The following is a 15,341-nucleotide window of genomic DNA, read 5'->3' as shown; positions in this document are numbered from 1 at the left end:
GCTGATGCAGTTTCTTCCTAGTGTCATTGGTCTTTATATTTTAGTGTGTTTTTGCAGTGACTGGTACCGGTTTTTCCTTTCCATATTTAGTGCTCCTTTCAGGAGCTCTTGTAAGGCAGGCCTGGTGGTGACAAAATCCCTCAGCATCTGCTTGTCTGGAAAGGATTTTATTTCTCCTTCACTTTTGAAGGTTAGTGTGGCTGGATACGAAATTGAACATTTTTTTCTGTAAGAGTGTTGAATATTGGCCCTCAATCTCTTCAGGCTTATAGAGTTTCTGCTGAGAGGTCTGCTGTTAGTCTGATGGACTTCCCTTTGTAGGTGACCTGGCCTTTCTCTCTGGCTGCCCTAAACAGTTTTTCCTTCATTTCAACCTTGGAGAATCTGATGATTATGTGTCTTGGGGTTGATCTTCTTGTGGAGTATCTTGGTGGTGTTCTCTGCGTTTCCTGAATTTGTATGTTGGCCTGTCTTGCTAGGTTGGGGAAGTTCTCCTGGATAATATCCCGAAGTGTGTTTTCCAGCTTGTTTCTATTCTCCCTGTCTTCTTCTGGTACTCTAGTCAATAGTAGGTTTGGTCTTTTTATGAAGTCCCATATTTCTTGGAGGTTTTTTTCACTCCTTTACATTCTTTTTTCTCTAGTCTTGTCTTCATGCCTTATTTCAGCAAGATGGTCTTCAAATTCTGATATCCTTTCTTCTATTTGGTTGATTTGGATGTTGATACCTGTGTATGCTTCACGAAGTTCTCATGCTGTGTTTTTCAACTCCATCAGGTCATTTACGTTCCTCTCTAAACTGGTATTCTAGTTAACAATTCCTCTAACCTTTCATAAAGGTTCTTAGTGTCTTTGCATTGGGTTAGAACATGCTCCTTTTAGCTCAGCGTAGTTTTTTATTACCCATCTTCTGAAGCCTGCTTCCGTCAATTCGTCCAACTGATCCTCCGTCCAATTTTGCACCCTTGATGGAGAGACGTTGCGATCATTTGGAGGAGAAGAGGCACTTTGGCCTTTTGGGTTTTCAGTATTTTTCTGTTGATTCTTTCTCATCTTTGTGAGTTTGTCTAGTTTCAGTCTTTGAGGCTGCTGACCCTTGGATGGGGTTTTTGTGGGGACTTTTTTGTTGATGATGCTGTTGTTGCTTTCTGCTTATTATTATTTTTTTCTTTCAATGGTCAGGTCCCTCTTCTACAGGGCTGCTGCAGTTTGCTGGCAATTCACTTCAGGCCCTATTCTATCTGATTTGCTTCTGCACCTGGAGATGTCACTCAAGGAGGCTGGAGAACAGCAAAGATGGGTGTGTGCTTCTTCTCTGGCCTCTGACCTTGAGGAGCACCATCCTGATGCCAGTAGGATCACTCCTGTATAGGTGTTTGACAACCCCTGTTGGAGGGTCTCACCCAGTTGGGTGGCACGGGTAATAGGACCAGTTTAATGAAGCACTTTCTCTCTTGGTGGAGGGGGTGTGCCTCTTAGAGACCTACAAAGAGACTTAGACTCCTATGAAATAATAGTGGGAGACTTTAATGCCCTACTGTCAATATTAGATCAATGAGACAGAAAATTAATAAGGATATTCAGGACTTGAACTCAGCTCTGGATCAAGTGGACCTAGTAGACGTCTATAGAACGCTCTACCCCAAATCAACAGAATATACATTCTTCTCAGTACCACATGGCACTTATTCTAAAATCGACTACATATTTGGAAGTAAAACACTCCTCAGCAAATGCAAAAGAACTTAAATCATAACAAACCGTCTCTCAAAACACGGTGCAATCAAATTAGAACTCAGGATTAAGAAACTCACTCAAAACCGCACAATTACATGGAAATTGAACAACCTGCTCCTGAATGACTCCTGGGTAAATAATGAAATTATAGCAGAAGTGAAGAAGTTATTTGAAAACGAGAACAAAGAGACAATGTACCAGAATTTCTGGGGCACAGCTAAAGCAGTATTAAGAGGGAAATTTATAGCACTAAATGCCCACTTCAGAGAGCTTGAAAGATCTCAAAGCAACACCCTAATATCACAATTAAAAGAGCTAGAGAGGAAAGAACAAACTAATCCAAAAGCTAGCAGAAAACAAGAAATACCTAAGATCATAGAAGAACTGAAGGAAATAGAGACAAGAAAAACCCTCCAAAAAAATCCATGAATCCAGGAGAAAAGATTAACAAAATAGACCGCCAGCTAGACTAACAAACAAGAAAAGAGGGAAGAATTAAATAGACACAATGATAAAGGGGAGATCACCACTGACCCCACAGAAGTAGAAACTATCATCAGAGAATACAATAAATACTTCTACGCAAATAAACTAAAAGAAATTGATAAATTCCTGGACACATACACCCTCCCAAGGCTAAACCAGGAAGAAGAATCCCTAAATAGACCAATAACAAGCTCTGAAATTGAGGCAGTAATTAATAGCCTACCAACCAAAACAAGCCCAGGACCAGACGAATTCAGAGCTGAATTCTACCAGAAATACAAAGAGGAGCTGGTACCATTCCTTCTGAAACTAAAAAATTTTCAGAAAATTGAAAAGGAGGGACTCCTCCCTAATTCATTTTATGAGGCCAGCATCATCCTGATACCAAACCAAGAAGAGACAGAACAACGAAAACTTCAGGCCAACATCCCTGATGAACATTGATGTGAAAATCCTCAATAAAATACTGGCAAACAGAATTCAGCAACACATGAAAAAACTTATCCACCACGATCAAGTCGACTTCATCCCTGGGATGCAAAGCTGTTTCAACATACATAAATCAATAAATGTAATCCATCACATAAACAGAACCAAAGACAAAAACCACATGATGATCTCAATAGATGCAGAAAAGGCCTTCGATAAAATTCAACACCCCTTCATGCTAAAAACTCTCAATAAACTAGGTGTTGATGGAACATATCTCAAAATAATAAGAGCTATTTATGACAAACCCACAGCCAATATCATATTGAATGGGCAAAAGCTGGAAGCATTCCCTTTGAAAACTGGCACAAGGCAAGGATGCCCTCTCTTACCAGTCCTACTCAACATAATATTGGAAGTTCTGGCCAGGGAAATCAGGCAAGAGAAAGAAAGGGTATTCAAATAGAAAGAGAGGAAGTCAAATTGTCTCTGTTTGCAGATGACATGATTGTATATTTAGAAAACCCCATCGTCTCTGCCCAAAAACTTCTTAAACTGACAAGCAACTTCAGCAAATTCTCGGGATACAAAATCAATGTGGAAAAATCACAAGCGTTCCTTTACACCAATAGACAAGCAGAGAGCCAAATCATGAATAAACTCCCATTCACAACCGTTACAACGAGAATAAAATACCTAGGAATATAGCTAACAAGTGCTGTGAAGGACCTCTTCAAGGAGAACTATAAACCACTGCTCAAGGAAATAAGAGAGAATGCAAACAAATGGGAAAATATTCCATCCTCAAGGATAGGAAGAATCAAGATAGTGAAAATGGACATACTGCCCAAAGTAATTGGTAGATTCAATGCTATTCCCATCAAACTACCATTCACATTCTTTACAGCATTAGAAAAAACTATTTTAAATTTCATATGGAATGAAAGAAGACCCCGTATAGCCAAGACAATACTAAGCAAAAAGAACAAAGCTGGAGGCATCACACTACCTGACTTCAAACTATACTACAAGGCTGCAATAACCAAAACAACATGGTACTGGTACCAAAACAGATATATAGACCAATGGAGCAGAGCAGAGACCTCAGAAATAATACCACACATCCACAACCATCTCATCTTTGGCAAACCTGGTAAAAACAAGCAACGGGGAAGAAATCTCATATTTGATAAATGGTGCTGGGAAAACTGGCTAGCCATATACAGAAAACTGACCCCTTTCTTATACCTTATACAAAAATTAACTCAAGATGGATTAAAGACTTAAATGTAAAACCCAAAACCATAAAAACCCTAGAAGAAAACCTAGGCAATACCATTCAGGACATAGGCCAGGGCAAAGACTTCATGACTAAAACAACAAAAGCAATTACAACAAAAGCCAAAATTGACAAATGAGATCTAATTAAACTAAAGAGCTTCTGCACAGCAAAAGAAACTATCAGCAGAGTGAATAGGCAACCTACAGAATGGGAGAAAGTTTCTGCAATCTACCCATCTAACAAAGGTCTAATATCCAGAATTTATAAGGAACTTAAACAAATTTACAAGAAAAAAACAAACAACCCCATCAAAAAGTGGGCAAAGGATATGAACAGATACTTCTCAAAAGACGACATTTACATGGCCAACAAACATAAGAAAAAAAGCTCAACATCACTGATCATCAGAGAAACGCAAATCAAAGCCACAATGAGATACCATCTCACACCAGTCAGAATGGCGATTATTAAAAAGTCAGGAAACAATAGATGCTGGCAAGGCTGTGAAGAAATAGAAACACTTTTATACTGCTAGTGGGAATGTAAATCAGTTCAACCATTGTTGAAAACAGTGTGGCAATTCAAGGATCTAGAACCAGAAATACCATCTGACCCAGCAATCCCATTACTTGGTATATACCCAAAGGATTATAAATCATTCTACTATAAAGACACATACACATGTGTGTTTACTGCAGCACTATTTACGATAGCAAAGAAATGGAACCAACCCAAATGCCCATCAATAATAGACTGGATCAAGAAAATGTGGTACACATACACCATGGAATGTCATGTAGCCATAAAAAGGAATGAGATCATGTCCTTTGCAGGGACATGGATGAAGCTGGAAGCCATCATCCTCAGCAAACTAACACAGGAACAGAAAACCAAATACTGCATGTTCTCACTCATAGGTGGGAGCTGAACAATAAGAACACATGGACACAGAGTGGGGAACAACACACACCAGGGCCTGTTGTGGGGTGGGGAGCGAGGGGAGGGAACTAAGAGGATGGATCAACGGATGCAGCAAACCAGTATGGCACACATATACCTATGTAACAAACGTGCACATTCTGCACATGTATCCCATTTTTTAGAAGAAATTTAAAAAAAAAAAGAAAAACGGTAAAATGGCAGATTTAAACCAACCATATCAATAATAACACTGAATATATATGTTCAACACACCACTAAAAGGAAACAATTGTCAACAAGATGAAAAAACAAAACCTAACTATGTTGTTTACAAGAAAAGCACCTTAAATACAAATATACAGGCAGGTTGACAGTAAAATTGTTGAAAAAATAGGTAAAATACAGACCTTAAGTATAAGAAAGCTGATCTAGCTATATTAATATCTGACAATATAGCCTTGAAGGCAAGTAGTATAACCAGAGATAAACAAGGTCATCATAATCATCTTAAATATTTAGCAGCTAATAATAGAACTCTAAAATATCTCAAGCAAAAACTGACAAGAGAATAAATCATTAAGAAAATGGAAGGTGTGAACAGCATTACCAATCGTGATTTAAATGATACTGTTTTTTAGATCAAGTAAGTTTTATTTATCTAAGACTTCATCCCCCTAATATAGTCATTTTAAAAACTATGTTCCAAAAAATTAACTGTGGCCGGGCACGGTGGCTCACACCTGTAATTCCAGCACTTCGGGAGGCCTTGGCAGGCAGATCACTTGAGCCCAGGGTTTGCCCAGCCTGGACAACAAAGTGAAACCCTGTCTCTAAAAAATTTTTAAAAATATATATTTTTTAATGGAAAAAAATAAACTCTCCCAGCTTGGGAAGCCATCTATGGCAATTTGCCTGCAGGCCTTGAATTGTTCAAATCAATTAACTCCATCTGAGAAATTCCTTTTCCAAAGACACCATAATACTAAGTAATATAGAAGGCACTTATTCTGAACTGTTGGTACCCATGGTTCCTTTGTTTGTTTTATCGATTATAGCCTTATTGAGGTATAATTCACATGCCATGCAATTCACCCATTTAAAACATGCATTCAATTCAACGTGCTTTACTATAATCATAGCATTGTGCAACCATCACAATCAATTATAGAACATTTTCATCACCCTACATTCTTTAGCAGTCACTTTCCATGTCCCTAATACCACTCATCCCAACCCTGGGCAACCTGTCTCTATAGATTTGTCTATTCTGGACATTCATATAAACAAAATGTGACTTGCCTCTTTCACTCAGAATAATGTTTTAAAGGTTTATGCATGTTGTAGCATGTATCAATACTTCATTACTTTTTATTGCCAAATAATAGTCCGTTGTATAGACAGACTGATTCATCCCTTCAGCAGCTGATGGATATTTGAACTGTTTTTACTTTTTGGCTACACAAATAACATTGCCATGAACATTCATATACAAGATTTTGTGTAGACATACGTTTTCTTTTTTGGGGAGTATATACCTAGGAGTCAAATTACTGGGTCATATGGTAACTCTATGTTTAATCATTTGTGGAATTGTCAGACTGTTTTCCAATGCAACTTTACATTCTCATCAGCAATATATGAGTTCCAATTATTCCACATCCAGGCCAACACTTGTTATGGTCTGTTTTTATTTCTGAATTATAGGCATCCTAGTTGAGTGTGAAGTAGTATCTCACTGTGATTCTGATTTGCATTTCTTGGATGGGTAACGATGTTGAGCATCTTTTCATGTGCTTATTGGCTATTTGGTTACCTTCTTTGAAGAAATGTCTATTTAGATATTTGATTCATTTTTAGATTGTCTTTTTATTATTGAGTTGAGTTAATTATATGTCCTAGATACAAATCCCTTTCAGACATATGCTGTGAGAATATTTTCTCCCATCCTGTGGGGTATCTTTTCACTTTCTTGATGTTGTCCTTTGAAGCATAAACACTTTAAATATTCATGAAGTCCAATTTATCAATGTTCTTCTTTTGTTGATTGTACTTTTAGTGTCATATCTAAGAAATCATTGCCTAATCTAGGGTCATGAAAGTTTACACCTGTGCTTTCCTCTAAGTTTTAGTTTTACCCCTTCTATTTAGGTTTTAATACATTTTGAGTTAATTTTTGTATGTGGTATGTTGGCACGACTTCATTCTTTTGCATGCGGATATGCCCAAATCGACACTTAAAGATCACTACACCCAACACATTCCCAAAAATAAATTATATACTTGACCATAAAACAAGCCTCAATACATTTGAAATGACTGAAATCATATGACATATTAAAGTAGAAATCTGTTAACAATATGATATCTGGAAAATCCCCAAATATTTGGAAATCAAGCAATGCATTTCCAAATAAAACACAGAGAAGCCCAGGTGTGGTGGTTCATGCCTGTAATCTCAGTATTTTGGGAGATGGGTGGATTGCTTGAGGTCAGGAGTTCAAGGCCAGCCTGGCCAACATGGCAAAACCCCATTGTACAAAAAATACAAAAAATTAGCCAGGCACAGTGGCATGCACCTGTAATCCCAGCTACCTAGAAGGCTGAGATATGAGAATTGCTTGGGCCTGGGAGGTGGAGGTTACAGTCAGCCGAAATAGCATGAATATACTCCAGCCTGGATGACAGAGCGAGAACCTGTCTCAACAACAAGAACAAAACAAACAAACAAACAACAGAGAAAATAAATCTCAAAGAAATTTAGAAAATATTTCTAGTTGTATGATAATGAAAATTCAGCATGTTTAAAGGGAAAATTACAGCTTTAAATATTTGTATTAGAAAAACAAAACATAAAAAATCTATGCTTCTACATTATGACCTGGAAAAATAAGAGCAAATTAAACCCAAAGTAATAGCACAGGGAATATTTAGCATGTAAAAATTGTACATTTGAATATGTACAGATTAGTAGAAAACAGTCCCAAAGAGTTACCAGTTATTTGGGGATAATGAGATAAAAATGCTCTTTTACTTCCACATGCATTTTGATATTTAAATTTTTTTTCTCAGTTGTGCATGTTACCTTTATAATAAGCATGTAACAATGTTTGCATTGTTAAAACTTTAAAACAATCTAGAATGAAATACCAACTGTGTGACATATTAAACAGGACTGAAAATAAGCACATTCATGAGTTCAAGGAGGGAGACAGAATTTCTCAATTAAAAAGGGAGTTAACATTGTTACATCCCACATGTAACAATGTTAGCATTGTTAAAACTTTAAAGCAATCTAGAATAAAATACCAACCGTGGGTCATATTAAACATGACTGAAAATAACGCACATTCATGAGTTCAAGGAGGGACAGAGAATTTCTCAATTATAAAGGGAGTTTGGAGACATATCACCCAAAAGGGGTATGTGAACGTTGTTTGACTTCTGATTAGAATAAACCAACTGTAAAGAAAATATGAGACCGTCAGGAAAATTTTAACACTAACTGGATATTTTATGCCTTAAGGGAACTTTAAAAATGTTAGCATGAGAAGAGAACTGTGATTATTTTTAAAGTCCTTATCTTTCAGAGATACATATTAATCATTTATTATCTAATATACACTAACACCCACAATCACTTATGTAAGAATTTATGTCATTTGTGTGTGTGTGTGTGTGTGTTTTTCTTTTTGAGACAGGGTCTTGCTGTGTTGCCCAGGCTGGTCTTAAACTGTGGGCTCACAGTATCCTCCTGCCTCGGCCTCCGAAAGTGCTGGGATTACAGATGTGGGCCACCACACCCAGCCTTATGTAGTTTCTGAATAAAACATTTTTTTTTTTTTTTTTTTTTTTTTTTTGAGACGGAGTCTAGCTCTGTCGCCCAGGCTGGAGTGCAGTGGCCAGATCTCAGCTCACTGCAAGCTCCGTCTCCCGGGTTTACACCATTCTCCTGGCTCAGCCTCCCGAGTAGCTGGGACTACAGGCGCCTGCCACCTCGCCCGGCTAGTTTTTTGTATTTTTTAGTAGAGACGGGGTTTCACCGTGTTAACCAGGATGGTCTCGATCTCCTGACCTTGTGATCCACCCGTCTCGGCCTCCCAAAGTGCTGGGATTACAGGCTTGAGCCACCGCGCCCGGCCAACATTTTTGAAATGATCTGATGAAATGACATGATATCTACGGTATACTTCAAAACAATCCAGTGGAGGGGAGGGGTAAAAAGAGCTAGGGTGGTATAGATGAAATAAGATTGGTCATGTGATGGTAATTGCTGAAGTTCGGTGATGGCTACATGGGGTTCATTATCCTGGTCTGTTTTTGTATATAGTTGAAACTTTCCCTAATTAAAACTTATTGTTATAAAAGAACAAAAGGTAACCAAAGGCAGTTCACCAGGTAATCAGAGTTAAGCTGGGGTAACGATATATAAAAGGGTTTAAAAACTGTGTTAATGCTCCACATAAAGCCCGCAAGATGCTTTGCTGATTCCATACAACGTGAAGTCTCAGCCAGTACAGGATACTCGACAGTCCAGTTCAGTGAAGTTAAATCTGGTTACACTCAGGTTAGCTGTTTTGTTGTCACCGTTCCATTTTGGACTTCATGGGGAGGAAAGGTACAATAAAATAATCATTCTTGAGATTTAGAAGACTCTTAATAAGCAAAACCACTGAACCTTATGACGCAGCAAAGGCATAAACTAAAGACATACCTCATTTTCTATGGTTAAGGTCTTCTTAAAGGAGTGGTTTTAAATATTAAGTACTTTAAGGTAAGAAATGAAAGGAATTGTATTAAATTTCCACATAAAAAGTAGAGTAAAATTTTCCACACTTTCCAGGAAATGAAATAATATAACAGAAAAGCTAGCAAAAATTTGTTCTGAAAAATGGAGGATGACTTGATCAACTCTTCTGAAGCATAAAAATGATCCAGTCCTTTCTAGGCCTAATGAGGGGAGCTGTCATCTTCTCTCTAGTTTCTGGATATGATAAAATACTAATTTACATGTTATATAAATGTTAAAAACCCTGGTTTTCACATTACACAAAATTCCTACATTAATACTTCAACTTTTTTGGTTATACACTTGAAAATTTTCTGCCATAGTTATCAAAAAGTGACAAAAAGTAATGCAAGATATCTTTTCCATGATAATCATATGAAGCTTGCCTCCTGAAAAGTACTTAATAAATACTGTAAAATAGGATATTCCTTTTCATTGTATAAAATGGACATTCCTTTTTTGGGGGGTAGAGGGGGGTGGTGGTGGTGGAGTCTTGCTCTGTCGCCCAGGCCAGAGTGCAGTGTGGTGTGACCTCGGCTCATTGCAACCTCCACCTGCTGAGTTCAAGCAATTCTCCTGCCTCAGCCTCCCAAGTAGCTGGGACTACAGGTACACGCTGCCATGCCCGGCTAATTTTTGTATTTTAGTAGAGACAGGGTTTCACCATGTTGCCCAGGCTGGTTGCAAACTCCTGAGCTCAAGCAGTCCACCCACCTCAGCCTCCCAAAGTGCTGGGATTACAGTCATGAGCCACCGCGTCCAGTCAAGACGTTCCTTTATATTCTATGAAAACACTCCTGGCAGGGTGCAGTGGCTCACACCTGTAATCCCAGCACTTTGAGAGGCCAAGGTGGGAGGACTGCTTGAGCCCAGGACTTTGAGACCACCCTGGACAAATCAGGGAGACCCCCATATCTACAAAAAATGAAAAAATTACCCAGGTATAGTGGTATGCACCTGCAGTCCTAACTACTTGGGGGGCTGAGGCAAGAGGATTTCAAGGCTGACACTGTACTCCAACCTGGGCAACAGAGTGAGACCCTATTTCAAAAAAGAGGAGGGAGCATATTAAAATTTTTAAAAATATTCCTTTTGGCTGGGCATGGTGGCTCATGCCTGTAATCCCAGCATTTTGGGAGGCTGAGGTGGGCAGATCATGAGGTCAGGAGATCGAGACCATCCTGGCTAACACAGTGAAACCCCATCTCTACTAAAAATACAAAAAATTAGCTGGGCGTGGTGGTGGACACCTGTAGTCCCAGCTACTTGGGAGGCTGAGGCAGGAGAATTGCTTGATCCCAGGAGGCTGAGGTTGCATTAGGCCGAGATTGCACCACTGCACTCCAGCCTGGGTGACAAAGTGAGACTCCCGTCTCTCTCTCTCTATATATACACACATATATATCTGTGTGTGTGTGTGTGTGTGTGTGTGTGTGTATATATATTCCTTTTGGTGTATACAAAGTACCTATTAATATGAGAGGGAGCTCTTATATTTTTGCTTCCTCCACTCAGAGTAATTTTGTATCATACATGTCTGTCCCCCACCAACTGATGGTGAGCTTTTTGAGGGTAGGGAACTGTACTTTATCCATCTCTGTATCCCTAGCAGTGGCACACTGCCCAACACACAACAGAATTGAGTGAATGTTAAATCAAAGTACCTCAGGGAAAAGAATGACAGGTAAGATGGTGAATGAGATATTGTGAAAAAATGTCCCAGTATTAAGTCCCTCACAGTGCTAAAGCATAAAGAAAATGCAAGGTTTACAGAGGCCAAAATTAGGAAAAAGAAAAGTAGAAATTCAGAAAGAAAATCAAAAGATGCAGTGTGATTTTTTTTTAATGTATCAACTTAGCTAGGCTGCAGTCCCCAGTAATTCAGTGAAACACTAATCTATGTGTTGCTGTGAAGGTACTTTGTAAATGTGATTAAAGTCCACAATCAATTGACTTTGAGTAAGAAGATTATTCTTGAAAATGTTGAAGGCCTGTTTCAATCAGTTGAAAGGCCTTCTGAGCAGAGCTGAAGCTTCCCAGCAGAAATTCTGCCTGTGGACAGCCACTTCAGCCTATGCCAGAGAATTCTAGCCTGCCAGTTCTGCCAGCCTGCCTATGGATCTCGGACTTGCCTCACCAGCCCCCACTATGGTGTAAGCCAACTCCTTCCAATACATCTCTAAATATATATATTTTTTAAAAAAGAAAAAGAAAGAATTGCAGCCATGTGATTGGTGTCATACTGGAGTTCTATACAGGTGCTAGGAGACTACAGAATAGGACATATCTATTATTAAATGAAAAGGCTGGGAATATTTCTAGGAGGGGTGAGTTTTGAGCTAAGTTTTGGAGTATATATAGAAGATAACCACATGAACAAGGTATTGGCAAGGGAGAGACAAGAGAGAATGATATTCTGGGTAGAATGTAATTCCAGGACTGAGGCATGAAACAGCCATGCCTGCTCTAAACACTCAAGTCCTAGACACCTTGAGCAATCAGCAAAACCCAGGCTGAGAAACTCCATAGATCAAACAACCCAATTTCTTTAGCAAGTAATTGCAAGGGAGAAAAAAGGATGGAAGGAAGACATGACAAGAAAACAGCTAAAAATTCATATATTTTCAAAGGCCACAGTAAAATAGATATTTTAGAATACCTATTTCTATGATAAAAACTATTGAGTAAAATAAAGAAGTGACTGAAATAAGTCTACACTTTCACTGGGGAAGCCAGGCTGTGATAGAGACAGGCATAGAAGGCTTCTGAGGTGGTTGGCAAAGTTTCATTTTTTGACCTGAGCGACAGTTATAAGAATGGTCACATAGGAATAATTCTCTAATGTACAAGTTTTTTAATGTGATGTTCTGTGTTTGTATTTTACATTTTTATATTTTTTTTAAAGGCTGTGCTAAAAGACCTTTCTAAATTGGACTTTAGACACTGCCTTAACCCGGCCCATTTTAACAAGCTGTAGGTGACTTCCTAGAGTCAGTTTTTGGATACATGGAAGTCAACAATTTTGGTAAACACAGACTTCTGGTAGCTTTCTAATGTTGATATTAAATCTAGTAAGACCTGAACTTAGACAAATAAAGAGTATGTTATCCAAGCTTTAAATTCAATTTTTTAAAATGTTGCCACATAAAAGCAAAAGCTCTAAACCACAAAATTGAAGAATCTCATCATAAAGCAAAATCTTAGTGGTCACTTAGCCTTATCATTACACAATTACATCTTAAATCACATCTACAATATCCGTGACAAACAACTGTCCAACTTTGACTTGAAAACCTTCAGCAAAGGGGAATTGACACAATCTTTCTAAAATGATTTAGATATGTCAGCAAAGGAATAGAAACTCCGATCACCATAAGTAAATCACTCAGATGTTCAAAGTGCTCAGATCATTGGCACTCAACACATTAAACAGCAGGACCAAAAAGCCAAATTATTATTTCAACATTACCACCGTTGCTTAAAATATTTTAGAACTCCTATTTTGGAACATCTTCCACAATCCACATCATTTTCTTTTGTATATGCCCCAGGATGAGAAATCTTAAAATCATACAATACCAATTTATCAGCAGTATAAAGGATCACCCAGTACACTTTCCCTATTTAGAAATAAGGAAGCTGATATTTAGAGAGATTTGTTCCAGGTGAAAGAGTATGGTTTTCGGAAACAGACAAGTAAGTGTTTCCACAAACGGTGAATACATTTGCTCATTCATTCAATTAACATTTATGGGTAACAGCTATGTGTCAGGTACTGTGCTAAGCAATAGGAAGCCCAAAGGAAAATATAACATTGGTCTTTAGCCTTAAAGAACATACAGCATGGTTGAGGGGATGAGGATTGGTACACGGATAACTAAAACTCAATACTGTAAGTGCCATGAGAAAAATATACACAGGCTACTTTGAGAGCACTCAGAGAGTACATCTAACCCAGCCTGAATACAGAGGTTTCCTGGAAGCAGTGACAAATGATTGGAGACTGAAAGAATTAGCAAGAGTTAGTCAGAAGAAGAAAGAATGGGAACAAAAAGAAAGCATCTTATATAACTTCCAAAGGAGAAAGGCAGAGAAAGCCTAGCACATCTAAGGAACTTCCAGCAGTTAAGTAGCATGGAGTGTACGGGTATGTATATGTGTGTTGTGGAAGTGGGTATGGAGGACTAAATGAGGTTGGAGAGACCAGAGGCTCTGAATACTATGTTAAGGAGTTTGGTAGTGTGAAATAGCATGAAAGAATGACAGCTTTTAATGAAACAGTGGGGACAAAGGACAGAATCCAAGGAAGCATCAACTGTGGGAGTGGACAGAAGGTAATAAATACGGGAGACATGAAGGAAGCAGGATTCACAGGGGCTATGAGGAGAAGGACGGGAGGGAGGTAAAAAGGGGCAAAAAGGAAGGAGAGAAGAGGAAGGGAGAAAAGAATAAAGGGAAGAGTTCAGAAATAGGTCCCAGGTTTTTCTGTCTTGGGTAACTGGGAGGTTGTTGGAGCAGCAGGAGGGGAAAGTTGGCAAGAGAAGACAATGATATATATGTTCCCTTCAGACATAGTGAAATTGCAATGCCTGTGGAAAATCCAGACAGAGATGCCCAGAAAACAGTCCGCTATACGAATCCGGAGTTCAAAAAAGGAATATGTTCGAAATAAAGAGGTAATAATCAGAGCTAACAGTGGCTGCCTTGGGAGTGCAGGCTGCACCTAATCCTTACTGGGAGATGTAAAGAGGCTGGGGTCTTCTCAAAAGTGCATATCCAGCACAGATTAAAGGGTAAAGGACATAATCCAAGGAAGCACCAACATTTATGGGAGAAGTACAGGATGTAGAGCAAGAAGAGCCTGGATGGAGTGGTCAGTTCGAGCTAGTACAGGAAGATATGTATACGCACACCTAATACCTACACACACACAATACTTGGAAACTAATGTATCTAATAGTTATTATTTGCAGATAGTACCATTTTCTCCATTAAAAATCAAAGGACTAAATGCACCATGATATTCTGGATTGGATCTCGGAACAGAAAAAGGACATAGGGAAAAAGTGGCGAAATCCAAATAAATCTATACTTTAGAACCAGCATTGTAACCAGTATCAATTTCTTAGTTTTGACAAAGGTGCCACAGTTATGTAAGAAGTAAGGCCGGGTGCAGTGGCTCATACCTGTAGTCCAAGCACTTTGGGAGGCCAAGGTGGGTGGACTGCTTGAAGCCAGGAGTTTGAGACCAGCCTGGCCAACATGGAGAGACCCTGTCTCTACAAAAAGTACAAAAAATTAGCCAGGCGTGGTGGCACATGCCTGTAATCCCAGCTACTTGGGAGACTGAGGCATGAGAATCACTGGAGCCTGGGAGGTGGAGGTTGCAGTGAACCATGATTGGGCCACTGCTCTTCGGCCTGGGCGACACAGCAAGATCTTGTCTCAAAATAAGAAGAAAAAAAAAAAAGTTAACCTTAGGGAAACCTAGGTGAAGGGTATACAGGAACTCTGAAAAGTCTTTGTAAATCTTCTGTAGATCTAAAATTATTCCAAAATAAAAAGTTTTTTTAAAGTTAGGAGAACATACAGAGGAACTATTGAAAATAATTCAGCAACTTGCTTGGTACAAGAATATATAAAAAATTCGGTTTCTTTACGCCCACAACAAATTATTAGAACTGGAAATTATTTTTTAAAA

The 15,341-nt window shown here is 38.6% G+C and overlaps 1 protein-coding gene across 2 annotated transcripts in view; it reads right to left on the bottom strand.

The window, feature by feature from the left end:
- The window catches only part of FGF2 (fibroblast growth factor 2), a 72,817-nt gene that overhangs the window by 24,962 nt on the left and 32,514 nt on the right, over positions 1 to 15,341 (bottom strand). The window lies entirely within an intron of this gene.

The sequence above is a fragment of the Macaca fascicularis genome, chromosome 5, assembly GCF_037993035.2.
Source record: "Macaca fascicularis isolate 582-1 chromosome 5, T2T-MFA8v1.1".
NCBI lineage: Eukaryota > Metazoa > Chordata > Mammalia > Primates > Cercopithecidae > Macaca > Macaca fascicularis.
The sequence above is the reverse complement of the archived record's forward strand: the minus strand, read 5'-3'. Positions and strand labels throughout refer to the sequence as shown.